At 36.1% G+C, this 13,863-nt stretch overlaps 1 long non-coding RNA gene across 17 annotated transcripts in view; it reads left to right on the forward strand.

Annotated features, from left to right (window-relative positions):
• Positions 1 to 156: 156 nt before the first annotated feature.
• Positions 157 to 13,863, forward strand: part of LOC140615141 (uncharacterized) — a 71,801-nt gene continuing 58,094 nt past the window's right edge. For 4 of the 17 annotated variants that reach the window (XR_012015807.1, XR_012015806.1, XR_012015809.1 and 1 more), the window contains exons 1-3: positions 158 to 637; positions 1,027 to 1,067; positions 6,738 to 6,881. This is a non-coding gene — a long non-coding RNA (uncharacterized lncRNA). Of the gene's footprint in view, positions 638 to 1,026; positions 1,068 to 6,737; positions 6,882 to 13,863 lie in introns of all 17 variants that reach the window. The other 13 variants (XR_012015810.1, XR_012015805.1, XR_012015808.1 and 10 more) reach the window with 9 other exon arrangements.

The raw sequence follows: 13,863 nt of genomic DNA on the forward strand, positions 1-13,863 counted from the left end.
GGCGGGAAGCGTGGAGCCCGGAGCCCTAGAGGCAGATCGGCGACGGCGTCCGAGGGCCTACGGGCCGCGCTGCGGGCTGCGGGCTGCGGGCCGCGCGCCACCACCACAGCCGCCTCTCGGCTTTTGCGGCGAGTCCAGCCCCGGCCTGGCGGTTCGGTTCGCCCCCTCGCGGCCGCACGGAAGGCGCAGAGCCCGGCGGCGTTTGCGCGTCCCCCGCCGGAACGGGGTTGCCTGGCAACCAGGAGACGCGGGGGACGCCCTCTCCCGGGGCTGCCGTCTCCGCCGCCCGGGTCTCCGCGGCGCGGGACTGTTGGGGCGTCGGGGCAAGTGTGATCACGGAGTCATCCAGGCCGACTCCTTTGAGAATACAAAGCACTTAAAGTCAGGAGATCTTACACTGTTGACCGAATGCAGTGCTAGAAATGGTCACCGGTGTGCTCAGACTCTGGGGTAAAGGGACGCTGTTTCAAGTCAGGCTCCATTTGTTGAGTTTGCCGATGCTGCTTCAGTCCGGGGACGACTAATAAAATTTCATCAAGTGCGTGGTAATGGGCACACGCTAAGGATGTCGTCTACAACTTGTATATTTCCCAAACTTGGGACATTTGAAGTAAAAGCAAACACTTCTTGATAGCAAGTATGCTTCTTGAAATAGTAACACCAGTAATAATTAAATAGAAGTAAAAAAGCTATACAATGTTTCTAGTGATCCCGAGCCTGTTAATGAGAGGTGGGCTCAAAATCTTCTGAGCCCAATAAAATTAAGACCATTTTTTCATGGTCCCTTCCTCTTTTTATACCTAGAGGTATTATATTTTTCTGTAGTCATCTCAAGATACATATATACAATATATTATTCTTCACTTAACGTGACTAGAGTATTTTTCTGTTTCATAGTCATTATAAATGAAGTAATAGTCTGTTGAATAAATTAGCACTATGACCATTCTTCCTTTAATCTCATCACTATTATTATATATAAACTTCAATAGTCAACTAACTGTACCTTGTTTTTTCTTATTTTAGATTTCCCTCCAGGATAACTTTTGAGAAGTGGCCTTACTGGGGTAAAGGGCGTAAGCCTTTTAAAACAAATTTAAGATTTTAAAGGCAAATCTAGCCATTTATTTCCAATACGTGGTACCAATTGTCAGTTTCACCAGCCATGGATTGGAGGAACAGACCATAGAAATTAATCTTACACAATTAGAAATGAAGAGATGAAGACATTTAGAAAGTTTAGGCTGTGGTTAAATTCATGGCCTGGGTGTCCTATCTTTGCAACATTACCAGGATTATTACTGAGCTCTTTCAAATGCTTTTAATGTTTACTGTCATTTTTTTCCAGCTACAGCATTTTATAATCAGAAAATAATAAATACTTATAGGAGAAAATTCAAAAATGCAGAAATATATTAAGAACAAGAGCAATGATTCTATCACCCAGTAATAAGGACTGAAACGCTAAACTCTGATAAACTTATTTCCAGTTTTTTCTCCATTGGACATTTATTTATTGGCATGAATGTTAAGCAAAACAAAACAGCAACAAAACCCTCCTAAGAATTGGAGTCATAATGCATATGGAGGTTTATGTTCCCCTTTTGAGTATTTCAAAGACTACAAAATCAAATCATTCTTAAGAGAACAGAGAGCACATTCCACTCCATTCCCCGCCACACTTCCACTCTGTCCCCACATTCCAGTGCTGACTACCACAAATTAAGAAACTGTGTGGTGGTAACATCGCATAATTTATATAATCTTTACATCCAGGTCCCATTCCATCCCCCATTACACACATGCTGTTACACAGAATCTTAAGATTTTTCCCATGTTATGAAAGCAGTGGTATAGACTAGTGAAGAGTGAAGCTTCGGACTTAGACCAGGATTCAGAACTTAGCTCTGCAATGTAGAGCTGTCTATCTACAGCAGGGAAGTCCAATCTCAGGGCTTAAAAAGTGATCTTAATTATTTTGATTAGTCATGTAATATTGAACATACACATTTATCTTACTTTTCAGGCCCTGCTAAAATTGTGGAATAAATTAAATAAAATTAAAAATATAAACCCATAAGGACAATTTTTTTTTGAAAGATTTTATTTATTTATTCTTGAGAGACACAGAGAGAGGGGCAGAGACATAGGCAGTGGGAGAAGCAGTCTTCCCATAGGAAGCCAGATATGGGACTCCGTCCCCTCATGGGGGATCATGCCCTGAGCCAAAGGCAGACACTCAACCGCTGAGCCACCCAGGCGTCCCAGGACAAATTTGAATAGGGTATTGCACCAGACAAATGATATCAATAAATTTTGTTTTAATTTTCCCCCCCCTTTTTTTTTGGCATTTAGGAATATTTGTGGTTTTGTTCAAATTGTTCCCTATATACTAATACCTAATTGCCTCTTTTTTTCTTACTTAGGCTTTCCTACTCTACCAAATCTAACTGATTTTGACTTTCGATTGTTTCCTATAGGGCAATTAATGAGATTACTACTCTTTTCTTCTTTCTCCTCTGATTTTATTTATGTTTTTTTCAATTTTATTGGAAAATGTAGCATTTGCACATGAGTCTTCCATCCTGATGCCTAGCTTGTTATTTAAATATATTTATTATTGATATATATGTTCGTATATAAACTTATCAAATCCATTTAAATGTTTTTACTTATAATAAATATATTAAGAAATATTGTCACTGGTTACTACTAGTCTTTCAGCTTAAGTTTCCTGTCGTTCTTGTCAGATGAAGCTTATTTTCTAGTAGAGTTGGCAGGAATCATTTATGAAAACAATCTTCCCTGATCTCTTCCATCTTTAAAATAGCTTCTTCTAAAGGCCTGAAACTTGAAGGAGGGCTTTAGTGGATATAAAATCCTTAGTTCATTCTAAGTTCAGAATTTACAAATTTTTTTTAACATAGAACTGAACCGAATTTCTTTTTTTGTGACCAAGCCTATGTTGAATTGAATATAAAACAGAATGAAAGGGAAAAACCTTATCTTGGCACTACATGTTTTTCTTCTTGCTTCCCTGCAGCAATCAAACCTTTAGAAATGTCCTGAACTTGGGGCGCCTGGGCAGCTCAGTCGGTTGAGCCTCTGACTCTTTATTTCAGTTCAGGTCATGATCTCAGTGCTGTCCCATATGGGGGTTTGTGCTCTGTACAGAGTCTGTTTTAGATCCTTTCTCCTTCCCCAAATGAGGGGTGGGACCCCTCATTTGTGTGCGCTCTAAATAAATATAATCTTTAAAAAGAAAAAAAAAGAAAAAAAGTCCTGGACTTATTTCAGTACTCTGTAAATCAATATAAATGTCCTACAACAGTATTGGGTATTTTGTAAATAAATGCTTCTTCCAAAGTTTGGTTACATTTTTTCCCCAAATAAACTGAACATCTTTAGCTGAAATAGCTAATAATTTTGGATTGCCAAAAAACCTTTGCTTTTGAAGTCCTTAGACAATTGCAATTTAAAAAAAAAAACAAAGATTAAAAAAATTACAAACAAGAATTATATTGAAATTTATCCCTATAAAGCAAGGGAGGAAAAAAAAGAGAGATTACAGATAATAATTCTGTATATTGGGGTAGCCCCGGTGGTGCAGTGGTTTAGCGCCGCCTGCAGCCCAGGGCGTGGTCCTGGAGACCCTGGATCGGGTCCCGCGTCAGGCTCTCTGAGTGGAGCCTGCTTCTCCCTCTGCCTGTGTCTCTGCCTCTCTCTCTCTCTCTCTCTCTCTCTCTCTGTGTCTAACATGAATAAATAAATAAAATCTTTAAAAAAATAATTCTGTATATTAAAAATACATTGATATTTATACTCTAGTGTGCATGCTCAGTTATTTGAAGAGTACAACTTTTTTAATATTACCCCATGTTTGAATTTCTGCTATAGGCAACAATCCCGCTGAAAGTAATTTAGTAAATTGTGAAGTACATTTTCTTCTGATAAATTCTCATTTACTTATATATTTTTAAGTTTTATTTCCCATCAAAGATAGTGTCCTTATTAGTTTTAGTAGCCTAACAAAACAGGAGCTAAGAATCATACACATTCTGTGTCCCACCTCACATTCTCGTTACCTACTATTTTACTCTAGTCATTGTGGATTTAACCTGACATCTCATTTCATCTGCATCACATATCTTTCTCTGTCTAGTCTCAGGCTTCTCCAGTGCCAATGAATAAAATGCCTATGAGCCATTCTGATACTCACCAAACTTGGAAGCAGGAGGAGTAAACAGGCAATGGTGCAACCCTTGACTAATTCTTAGATAGGGACTGGTAGATAAATGCTCCTGATTCTGTGTCTTGGGTAGGCAATTCTGAAGTATATTCTACAAGGCTTCTTAGGGGAATTGACCTCCAGCTATTTATTGCAATAATAATGTTGCTCAGTATTTTATCCTAGTAGTCAATATTTCTTCCCTTTCTTGTCTTGCCAGTTTTCCACTCTCCTCTTCTTTGTAATAATTTCCTAAAATAAGCTGTTTACAAGCTTTTATCTCCAGCTCCACTTTTGGAGAGGACCTAGGCTGAACCAAATTGAAAGATGTACATTCTTACTGAATATCTTTTTTAAAATTAAATCTTCAAAAAATGAAATTCATCATATCTCAGAATTTTATTTACTAAATTCTCTTAACAAAAAAGACAACTTTACAGGCTGAAACTTTGAGGTTATTGTTGATTAGGAAGAATTGATTTCCTTGTGCAATAATTGCTGGCATTTCTGTAACATTACATTTCCTTTATTATCCACAAATGCTGGCTTTTCCAAACAATTTCAATTTGTGTTAAACTTTGGCTCTAAAGTTGGTGCATATGAGTCCCAAAAGGCTTGTTCAGATTTGAATAACCAAAATTTAAAATTTTGTTGCTGACTCATTTATTTGTAGCCCACTTTTCTGTAATTCTATAAGTACAGAAATGCTAGAATTTCCATTTCTATAAAATTTTATATACACAGTACTGATTTTGGAGTATTCCACATTTTTCTTTTTTAAGGAGAAAGCCCTTTTTTGTGATAGTTTCTTGTATATCTTCTTTTCTTCCAAACTATAAACTTAGGCAATTTGTCAAAGTGGATAACAAAAAAAATTTTTTTAAAGAACATTAAGACCTATAAATCCACTTTACATATCCAATTAAAATGTAAGATTCTTTATTTTTAAAAAATGTTTATTTATTCGAGAGAGAGAGAGAGAGAGAGAAAGGCAGAGACACTGGCAGAGGGGGAAGCAGGCTTCCTGTAAGGAGCCCCTGTGGGACTTGATCCCGGATCCCAAGATCACGCCCTGAGCTGAAGGCAGGTGCTCAACTGCTGAGCCACACAGGCGTCCTGTAAGATTCTTTTTTTAAAAAAAGATTTTATTTTTTTATTTGAGAGAAGAGAGCACAAGTAGGGGACAGAGGCAGAGAGAGGGAGAAGCAGACTTGCTGCTGAGCAGGAACCAAAATGGTCTTGATCTCACGACCTTGGGATTGTGACCTGAGCCATCCAGGAGAACAAACTCTGGCTTTGGGTGTGCACCCTGATTAAAGTTCCTTCAGCTATGACAGTTGCTCCCTTCTGCTGAAGTCTGGCTGTGAATTAGTTTGCACTTCATTAGAAGGAGGAACCACGGTGCTCATGAACCCGTAAGTCCTGACACCCTAATTGGCAGTATCTCCAGAACCATCTTGCTGCCTGCTCCTCTAGGGCCAGTGGTGACAGGGCAGTTCTGCACCCAGCCAAATACATAACAATAAAAGCCAAACATTTGTCAGCCTCAAAAAAAGGGGGATCCCTGGACGGCTCAGCGGTTTACCTGAGTGGCTTACCCCTAAAATGTAAGATCCTTGAAGACAGTGATTTTTGTCTCTTTATTCACTATTATGTCCTGAATGCTTAGAACAATGACCGATATAAGATAGGCACTCAATAAGTGTTTGTTGAATAAATTAAATGAATGAGTTTTTATGTGCTCAATAAGAAAAGAAATAAAAGACAATAAATGCAAATTCAAAAGATGGTCAATTACAACTAATTTTTTTCTTTAGCTTGTTGAATTTGGAGCAAAATTGAACAAAAATGTAAATATGGAAACTAATTTAGAAGTATTTATGTTACTATTAACAAAATAATATTTAAAAAGATATAAAGCCCATGTAGACTTTCACGTTTTCATGAAAGCAGCAAAGGAATACCTTTAGTTGGAATCTATTTCTTTCTAAAAAACAGCTTTATGGATACTTACTAAGTGTTGCAAAACTCAAGCATTTTTTAAAATATACATATTTTCCCACAAGATGGCAGCAAAGATTTATTTTAGAACCACTGGACACAGTAGTTACACCAAATGACGTACATGTTTGAAAGCTACAATGTGTGAGGAAAGTGGGGGATACTTTTTTATTATTCCTTGGAGGTAACACTTCATTAGAAAGGTTGTATCATTGGTACCTAGATAGAGTTTCTGTGACTCAACACAAATCTCTTTTATACTTTCCACTTCAATTTCATTTTCTTTATTTTTATTTTTATTTTTATTTTTTTATGAGAGAGAGAGAGAGAGAGGCAGAGACACAGGCAGAGGGAGAAGCAGGCTCCATGCACCGGGAGCCCGACGTGGGATTCGATCCAGGGTCTCCCGGATCGCGCCCTGGGCCAAAGACAGGCGTCAAACCGCTGCGCCACCCAGGGATCCCTCTTTATTTTTTTAAACAAGTATTTTATTTTATTTATTTAACAGAGATAGGACAAACAGCAGGAGCAGCAGGCAGAGGGAGAGGGAGAAGCAGGCTCCCTGCAGGGAGCTCCATGCGGGACTCCATCCCAGGACCCCGGGAGCATGACCTGAGCCGAAGGTGGACACTTACCCCATTGAACCACCCAGGTGCCCCTCAATTTCATTTTCTTTACATATTTCCAGATTAATCTTAAGTTACAAATCTGAATGCATCACTTAACTAAACAAACGACCAAACAGAAACTTCAGTAATTTCCTAAGCCCTATGGAATAAAGAATACTCTTTTTTAGCTTACTCACTCAACCTATTCAGTAGCTATATTCTCTTACAAATTGCTATGACAGGCGCTAGGTATAGAAACATGAATAATGCTTCATTATTATTGGGGAAAAAGGGACAAAGGTGAGAGATGAGTTTGGGGCATTGAGGTCTGGAATTCAGGTAAATGTCTAGGCTTGAGAAAGCAGTTTGAGAATCAACAGACAAGTATACTTGAAGGGCATGTAAATACAACTGGTGATTTTTTTCATTTAAATAATTTATACATGATATTTGCAAAGAATATTTTAAAACTATAGTAATGATGAATGTGAAATTCATTCTATACATAAAAACAACTTATATGTGCAGACTCTGAATATTTGTCTATGTAGATATAACAGATCACAAATAGGGTCAGAATACACATTCTGTTTTTGTAAGTGCAATTCACTTACTAATAAGTCGAGATGGGGAAGCTGGAATGGGCAGAAAATAAGACTGAAGAAGACTGGCTGTATAGAAGGAAAGGCAAGCTAAGAATCCAGGGAATAGTGCCATGTATGACAAGAACTAAATGACTTTTACCAATGGAATAATTTAGTGTCAAGTTCTACAGAATGATTAACTGAGAAGAGAACTAAGAAGAATCGATTGGATTTGGCAATTAGTATCCTCGATGGTGACCTCTGCCTGAATAACTTTAGTCTGACTGCTATGTGACAATGAGGGATGAGAAGCAAGGATGGGGTGGCAGTTGTCGTGAACTTTTCCTGTGAGAAGATTCACTTGAAATGGAAGAGATTAAAGCATCAGTATAATTTGTGAAGAAACAACTTGGTGGACAAAGAGAGATCTAAAATATAAGACAAATAGGGAATAACAAATAGAATAAGATTCTGGAAATGTGATTTAAAAAACTAGGTAAAGTGTTTATTCATAAAGACAGTTTTTTTAATATTTTATTTTTAAAATTTATTTGAGAGAGAAAGAGAAAGAATTTGAAGCAGACTCCCCTGCTGAGTGGAGAGCCCCACAGAGGGCTCAATCTCACACCCTGAGATCACAACCTGAGCCAAAATCAGGAGTTGGACGCTTGACCAACTGAGCCACTAGGTGCCCCTGTTTTTGTTTTTGTTTTCCTTTTGAGTATAATTAGGTTTTTAGGTATAGAAGTGAGAGTTCACACTTGAGGATCTTTACCCTATGGTCTCAATCCTGTATTAATATACTTCATGTTGTTTATACGTGAATCAAACTGAATTATTTCCTCTTGCCCTGATATATCATCCCACAATTTCCTAATTGCTTTGTTTACTTCATTCTCTCTTCTCCAATCTCTTCTTGTTTAAAGCTTATACATTCTTTAAGGTCCAAAGCAAATTACACTTCCTGCTGGAGCTATCCTCACCACAAGATCTAGTTCAAGCGGGACTTCTCACTCTCTGGAACTAGCAAGTTAGTCAATGTTATCTCCAAAAACACCACCAGCATGTATAGAACATTGGGGGAGAGCAAGACAAATATAAATGGGGTGGTGGTTGGAGAAGAACCTTTCTGTACATGATCTTTCATGGTCTGACAACATAAGAGAATCTTATAGGTAGTGGAAAGGGTTCTTTGTTTTAATCTGGTTCAGTAGTTTTAGAAAATATATTCAGTTGTTTTACAATTTAATTCAATCCATTGCTTTTTTAAAAAACACAAACCACTCCTATTATTAAACAAAATGTAAAGTAAATTTCATTTGCCAATAAGGAAATGTTTAAGTTTTGTTTTTTCTGTTTAAGTTTCCAAAAAGTGTTAAAAATTTTAATACAATATAGGAGTTCTTATCAATATATACGAAGAATAAAATTAAATACAAAAAGTACTGGATATTAATATAGTAATCAAAAACAAACAATGAGAAGAGCCAGGATTTGGAGTAAGACTACCTGACACTGGGACGCCTGGGTGGCTCAGCAGTTGAGCATCTGCCTTCAGCTCAGGTTGTGATCCCAGAGTCCTGGGATCGAGTCCCACATTGGGCTCCCTGCATGGAGCCTGCTTCTCCCTCTGCCTGTGTCTTTGCCTCTCTCTTTGTGTCTCTCATGAATAAATAAATAAAATCTTTTTTTAAAAAAAGAATACATGACACTGAGTACAAATGTATGTCACCTCTCTGGCCCACATGCTTTCGTACCTAAAAATAGGTTGTTGGGAGTATCAGTTGAAAACACTTTTGTAAAAATGTGTTGTGAACCACAAAGGCTTGTAAAAATATTAGTCAATTTTTTTAGAAGTATTCATGTAAAAAGATATCAGAATAAGAGAAGATTTCTTATCATTACAGCATATAATCCTATATAAGTTTCACAGATCTTGACGTCCATATTGACACTTTTGCTTCCTTCTTTTTATTCTTAAAGATTTATTTAAAGATTTATTCTTTAAATTCTTAAAGATTTTATTTATTTATTGGATAGAGAGCACAAGTGGAGGGTAGGGGGCAGAGGGAGAAGCACACTCCCCGCTGAGCAGGGAGCCCAGCTCAGGACCCTGGGGTCAAAATCTGAGCTGAAGACAGATGCTTAACCAATTGAGCCACCCAGGTACCAAGACACTTTTGCTTCTTATCACTAAGCACAAGTTGACAAGAGTTCCTCAGCAGGGGTGCCTGGGTGTGCAGTTGGATAAGCTGCCAACTGTTGATCTCAGCCAGGTTCATAATCTCAGTCTCAGCACCACAGAGTCTTCTTGGGACTCTTTCTTCCTCTACCTCTGCTCACAGCGCCCCCTCCCCCACCACTGTTCATACTCTCTCTCTTTAATAAATAAATAAAATATTTTAATTTATTTTTGGTTTTAAAAATCAGAGAGTCTTAATTACATGTCTTATAAATACAGAATATTTTGATCTGCTTTTAGCTAATGAGTATTTAACTTAACATCTTGATCCTAAAATCATTTTGCCTTTTGTTCATGCATATTAAATATTTTAATCAGAATTATTACAAACCTGATTATTTTTATGAGTGAAAACATTTAGGAGAAAATAAAAACATATTCGGGGGACTAGATGCCATTGTGTCAGTTTAATCTGTTGCTCAATTTTTTCTCCACAGTTAACTTTTCACAATTTTGTCATTTTCATTTTAAATATACTGATGTTGTTTTAATTAATATGATTTTTCTTATTAAGTTTTTAACTAACATTGGATCCATTGACTGTTTTTTGCCTATATAACATATTATCATTTACAGCTTATGCTACTGGAATTTTCTTTGGTGACCATTATTTCTGCTAATGTGTTTGCATCAAAATTTTACAAACCACAATGTTACATGTAGAGTTTTATCTATTTATAAATGTGTTTGTCTTGCATATTTGTACCAGTCGTAGTCATCAAAATCTTAAAGACTAAAAGTTCATATTCATTTGTTGGCTAATCTTAGAAAAAATATATATACAGAACAATTGCTTTCAGATAGTTAAGATTAAGCTAATGTCTAGGGATGGTTTGTTGTATGGATAACCCAATTCTTTCTTATTTTTTCTATCATTTTGTGTCTTAGCAATGTTTCTACTTGCTGTTTAAACTATATTTATAATGTGCTTTTTCTTTTCTTAGAGTCTGCAAAATGAGTCAGTTTAACAAATATCATTTGCATTGATATTTATAAATCATATATTTGGTCAATTTTTTGTGGTTCTAAAAAATATATGCTTAGGCTTTTTTCCATTTCTTTGAATAACTAAGGCAATACAAATTGTTTTGTGAGAAATATTAGTGATAAAATACTCATGAGTTGGCCATGAGATAATCAAATGAGGAATTCATAAAAATCAAAGCAGAATATGTTTGAGAGCTGAAGATAAATAATATTGTAACCCAAGAACAGAAATTTTAAATAAATATAGTTTCAGGAAAAATGTTCTAATACTAAAATCATGCTATGAAATATCCTCCCATGGGAAGTGTGAACACTTCAGTTATTCAAAACCAGCCTGGAAACAGCATTAAAAAATATACCCTTGGGAGTAATTTTATACAGTGATTGAGTTGACTAGGAGCCTGATAGGCCTGTACCATATCTACTTGGTACAGCTTAAATAAAATGGCAACTTCTACACAGTATTTGCCATTGGAAAATACAAATTAAAAATAATGTGATCAGCACAGGTAACATGATTCTTTTAATAAAATGCAGTCACATTTTACTAACTTATCAAATAATAAGAGTAATGATGATTTTCAAAGAATTTTGGAAATAAAAAATCTTATGAAGTGTTGTCAGGCTCTATAACATATTTTTATTCACCCATATTACTTCTCTGGAAAAATAATTCTATAAACTGAAAAGTGGAAAAGCAACATAAGGAAAAAGGAAAAAATAAATAAGAGGGGAAGCAGAAAACATCTGCTAGCAACTCTAAAGGACATCATATTTTAATGGGACCAGTTCAGGGATATATAAGAATATATTTTTATTCATAATAAAATAAAAAAGAAACAGATTTTTTCAGTTTCAAATGTGTTGAAGAAGTAAATAGTTACTGTTTTTATGAATACTAATCTTTTACTGTTAGCATTGCCATTTTCAAGATCTAATGTAAAGAATATTTCATAAGTTAAACATTTGAGAGTCTGTTTCATAGTATTTTAGTTCATTTCTCATCATTGGAAATAAAGAAATATGTCTGAAAATAACTACACAAACTACCAGAAGTTAAGAGCAGTTTGATCCACATATATTTCCAGAATAGAGTATTCCACACTTATTAAAAACTGACAGTCCACAGTTATTTAAAAACAAAATAATTGTAGGTCAACAAAATAATGTCTAAATATTTGCATTTTTAAACTTGTCTATCCAAATATGATTTCATAATTTTTAATAATACCCCAGAACATGGGATCATTCTGTTCTCTTTTATTCATTACTAAATACAACAACAAGAACACTTCATTCAGTGCTCCCCTGTTCCAGGCTCTTTCTATAAAATAATCATCACAATAACTGAGATGGGTACTTTATTATTCCAAGTTTTCAGATTAGGAAAATGAGGCATAAAGGAGTTAATTAACACACTTAAGTTATCACAGCTGGTAGGCTGCAAAGACTTAATTTAAATCCAGCCATTCTAAATCCAGAGCTCTTGTTCTGGGGCTCTTTATAAAGCATTTAAAATAAGTTTACTTTATAGTATTTGGGTGTTACAAAATTAACACAACAGAGTACTAATATATGTTGTAGTAGTTGTGTAATTAATTGCTATTACCTCCTCAGTAAGTGTTCTCCTGTAGCTGAAGTTAAATCATACTTTCACTCCTAAGTGCCTAGTAAGATGTCATTACATAATTCTGTGGATGCTTGGTGCATATTTGTGAAATAAGTTAGATATCAAAGTTTCACAGAGAAAGTTGCTCAGAAAAAAAGGTGGAAGGCAATACTTGAAAGCTACTTTTATTCTATAGATTAGGTTTTTAAAAAACTTTTAAATGAAGTCCTTGGGTGGCTCTGTCAGTTAAGCAACAGAGCCTTGATTTTGATTTTAGGGTCTTGAGATTGAGTCCCATTGCTTGCAGCTCTGCACTCAGGGATGAGATTCTCTCTCCCTCTTCCTTTGCCCCTCCCCATGCTTGCATTCTCTTTCTCTCTCCGTCTCTCCAAAATAAATAAGTGAATCTTTAAAAAAAATTTAAATAAATCCTAATTTTGTGATGATTGAAGACTCACATGCAGCTGGAAAAAGATAATACTTACTCTTTACATGGTTTCTTCTCACATAGTGATACTTTGTAAACTATAATACAGATACCATGACGAGGAAATTAAGATTGATACAACTCACCTGTATCAGTTCATGTAACTACTGTCACAATCAAGATACAAAACAGTTCCATCACTACCAGAGCACCTATAGTACCTTTTTTTTTTTTTTAATTTTAGAGAGGGAGGGGGTTGGGAGAGAGAAAGCTTGAGGGCTTGATCTCACAACTCTGAGATCATGACCTGAACCAAAATTGAGTGTCTGTTGCTTAATCAACTGAGCCACCCAGGCATCCCCCTATTGCACCCTTTTAAATGCTCTCTAGTTCGTATACCTTCCCTAATCCTTAACAACTACTAATTTGGTCTCTATAATTTTGCCATTTCTAGAATGTCATGAGTGGAATTTTATAATGCAAACTCTTTTAGGATTGTCTTTTTTCACTCATCATAATTCCCTGGAGACTTACCAAGCCATTGCATATATCGATACTTCATTGCTTTTTATTGATGGGTAGTATTCGAAGGTACATATGTGCCACAGTTTGTTTAAACTTTCACCCACTGAAGCACATCTGAGTTGTTTTCAGTTTTTAGCTACTGCAGGTAAAGCTGCTAGGAGCATCTGTCTATAGGTTTTTGCATGAACGTAAATATTCATTTCTCTGGGATAAATGTCTGTGAGCGCAACTGCTAGGTCATAGAGTAGGTATGTGTTTAGCTTATAAGAAAACTGCCAAACTATTCCATGGTGGCTGTACTATTTCACACTCCCACCAGTGATATAGGAGTGATCCAGTTTCTCTGCATGCTTGCCAGCATTTGGAATTGTTACTGTTTTTAATTTTAGCAATCTTATAGGTATATAGTAAGAGCTCACGTTTTAATTTTCATTTCTCTAATGGCAAATCATGCTGAACAGTTTTTCACATGCCATCAGTTTATCCTCTGCTGGTATGAATATGGCACATTTTATTTTATCTCTTGGTGACATGCTTGTTAGTCGTTTGTCTATTTTGTATTTGGATTACTCTTTACGGTTGAGTTTTGCAAGTTCCTTATATAATCCAGATACTTATTCTTTGTCCTTTCTATAGTCTAGATACTAGTCCT

The sequence above is a fragment of the Canis lupus genome, chromosome 23 (genome assembly GCF_048164855.1).
Source record: "Canis lupus baileyi chromosome 23, mCanLup2.hap1, whole genome shotgun sequence".
In the NCBI taxonomy this organism is placed as follows: Eukaryota; Metazoa; Chordata; class Mammalia; order Carnivora; family Canidae; genus Canis; species Canis lupus.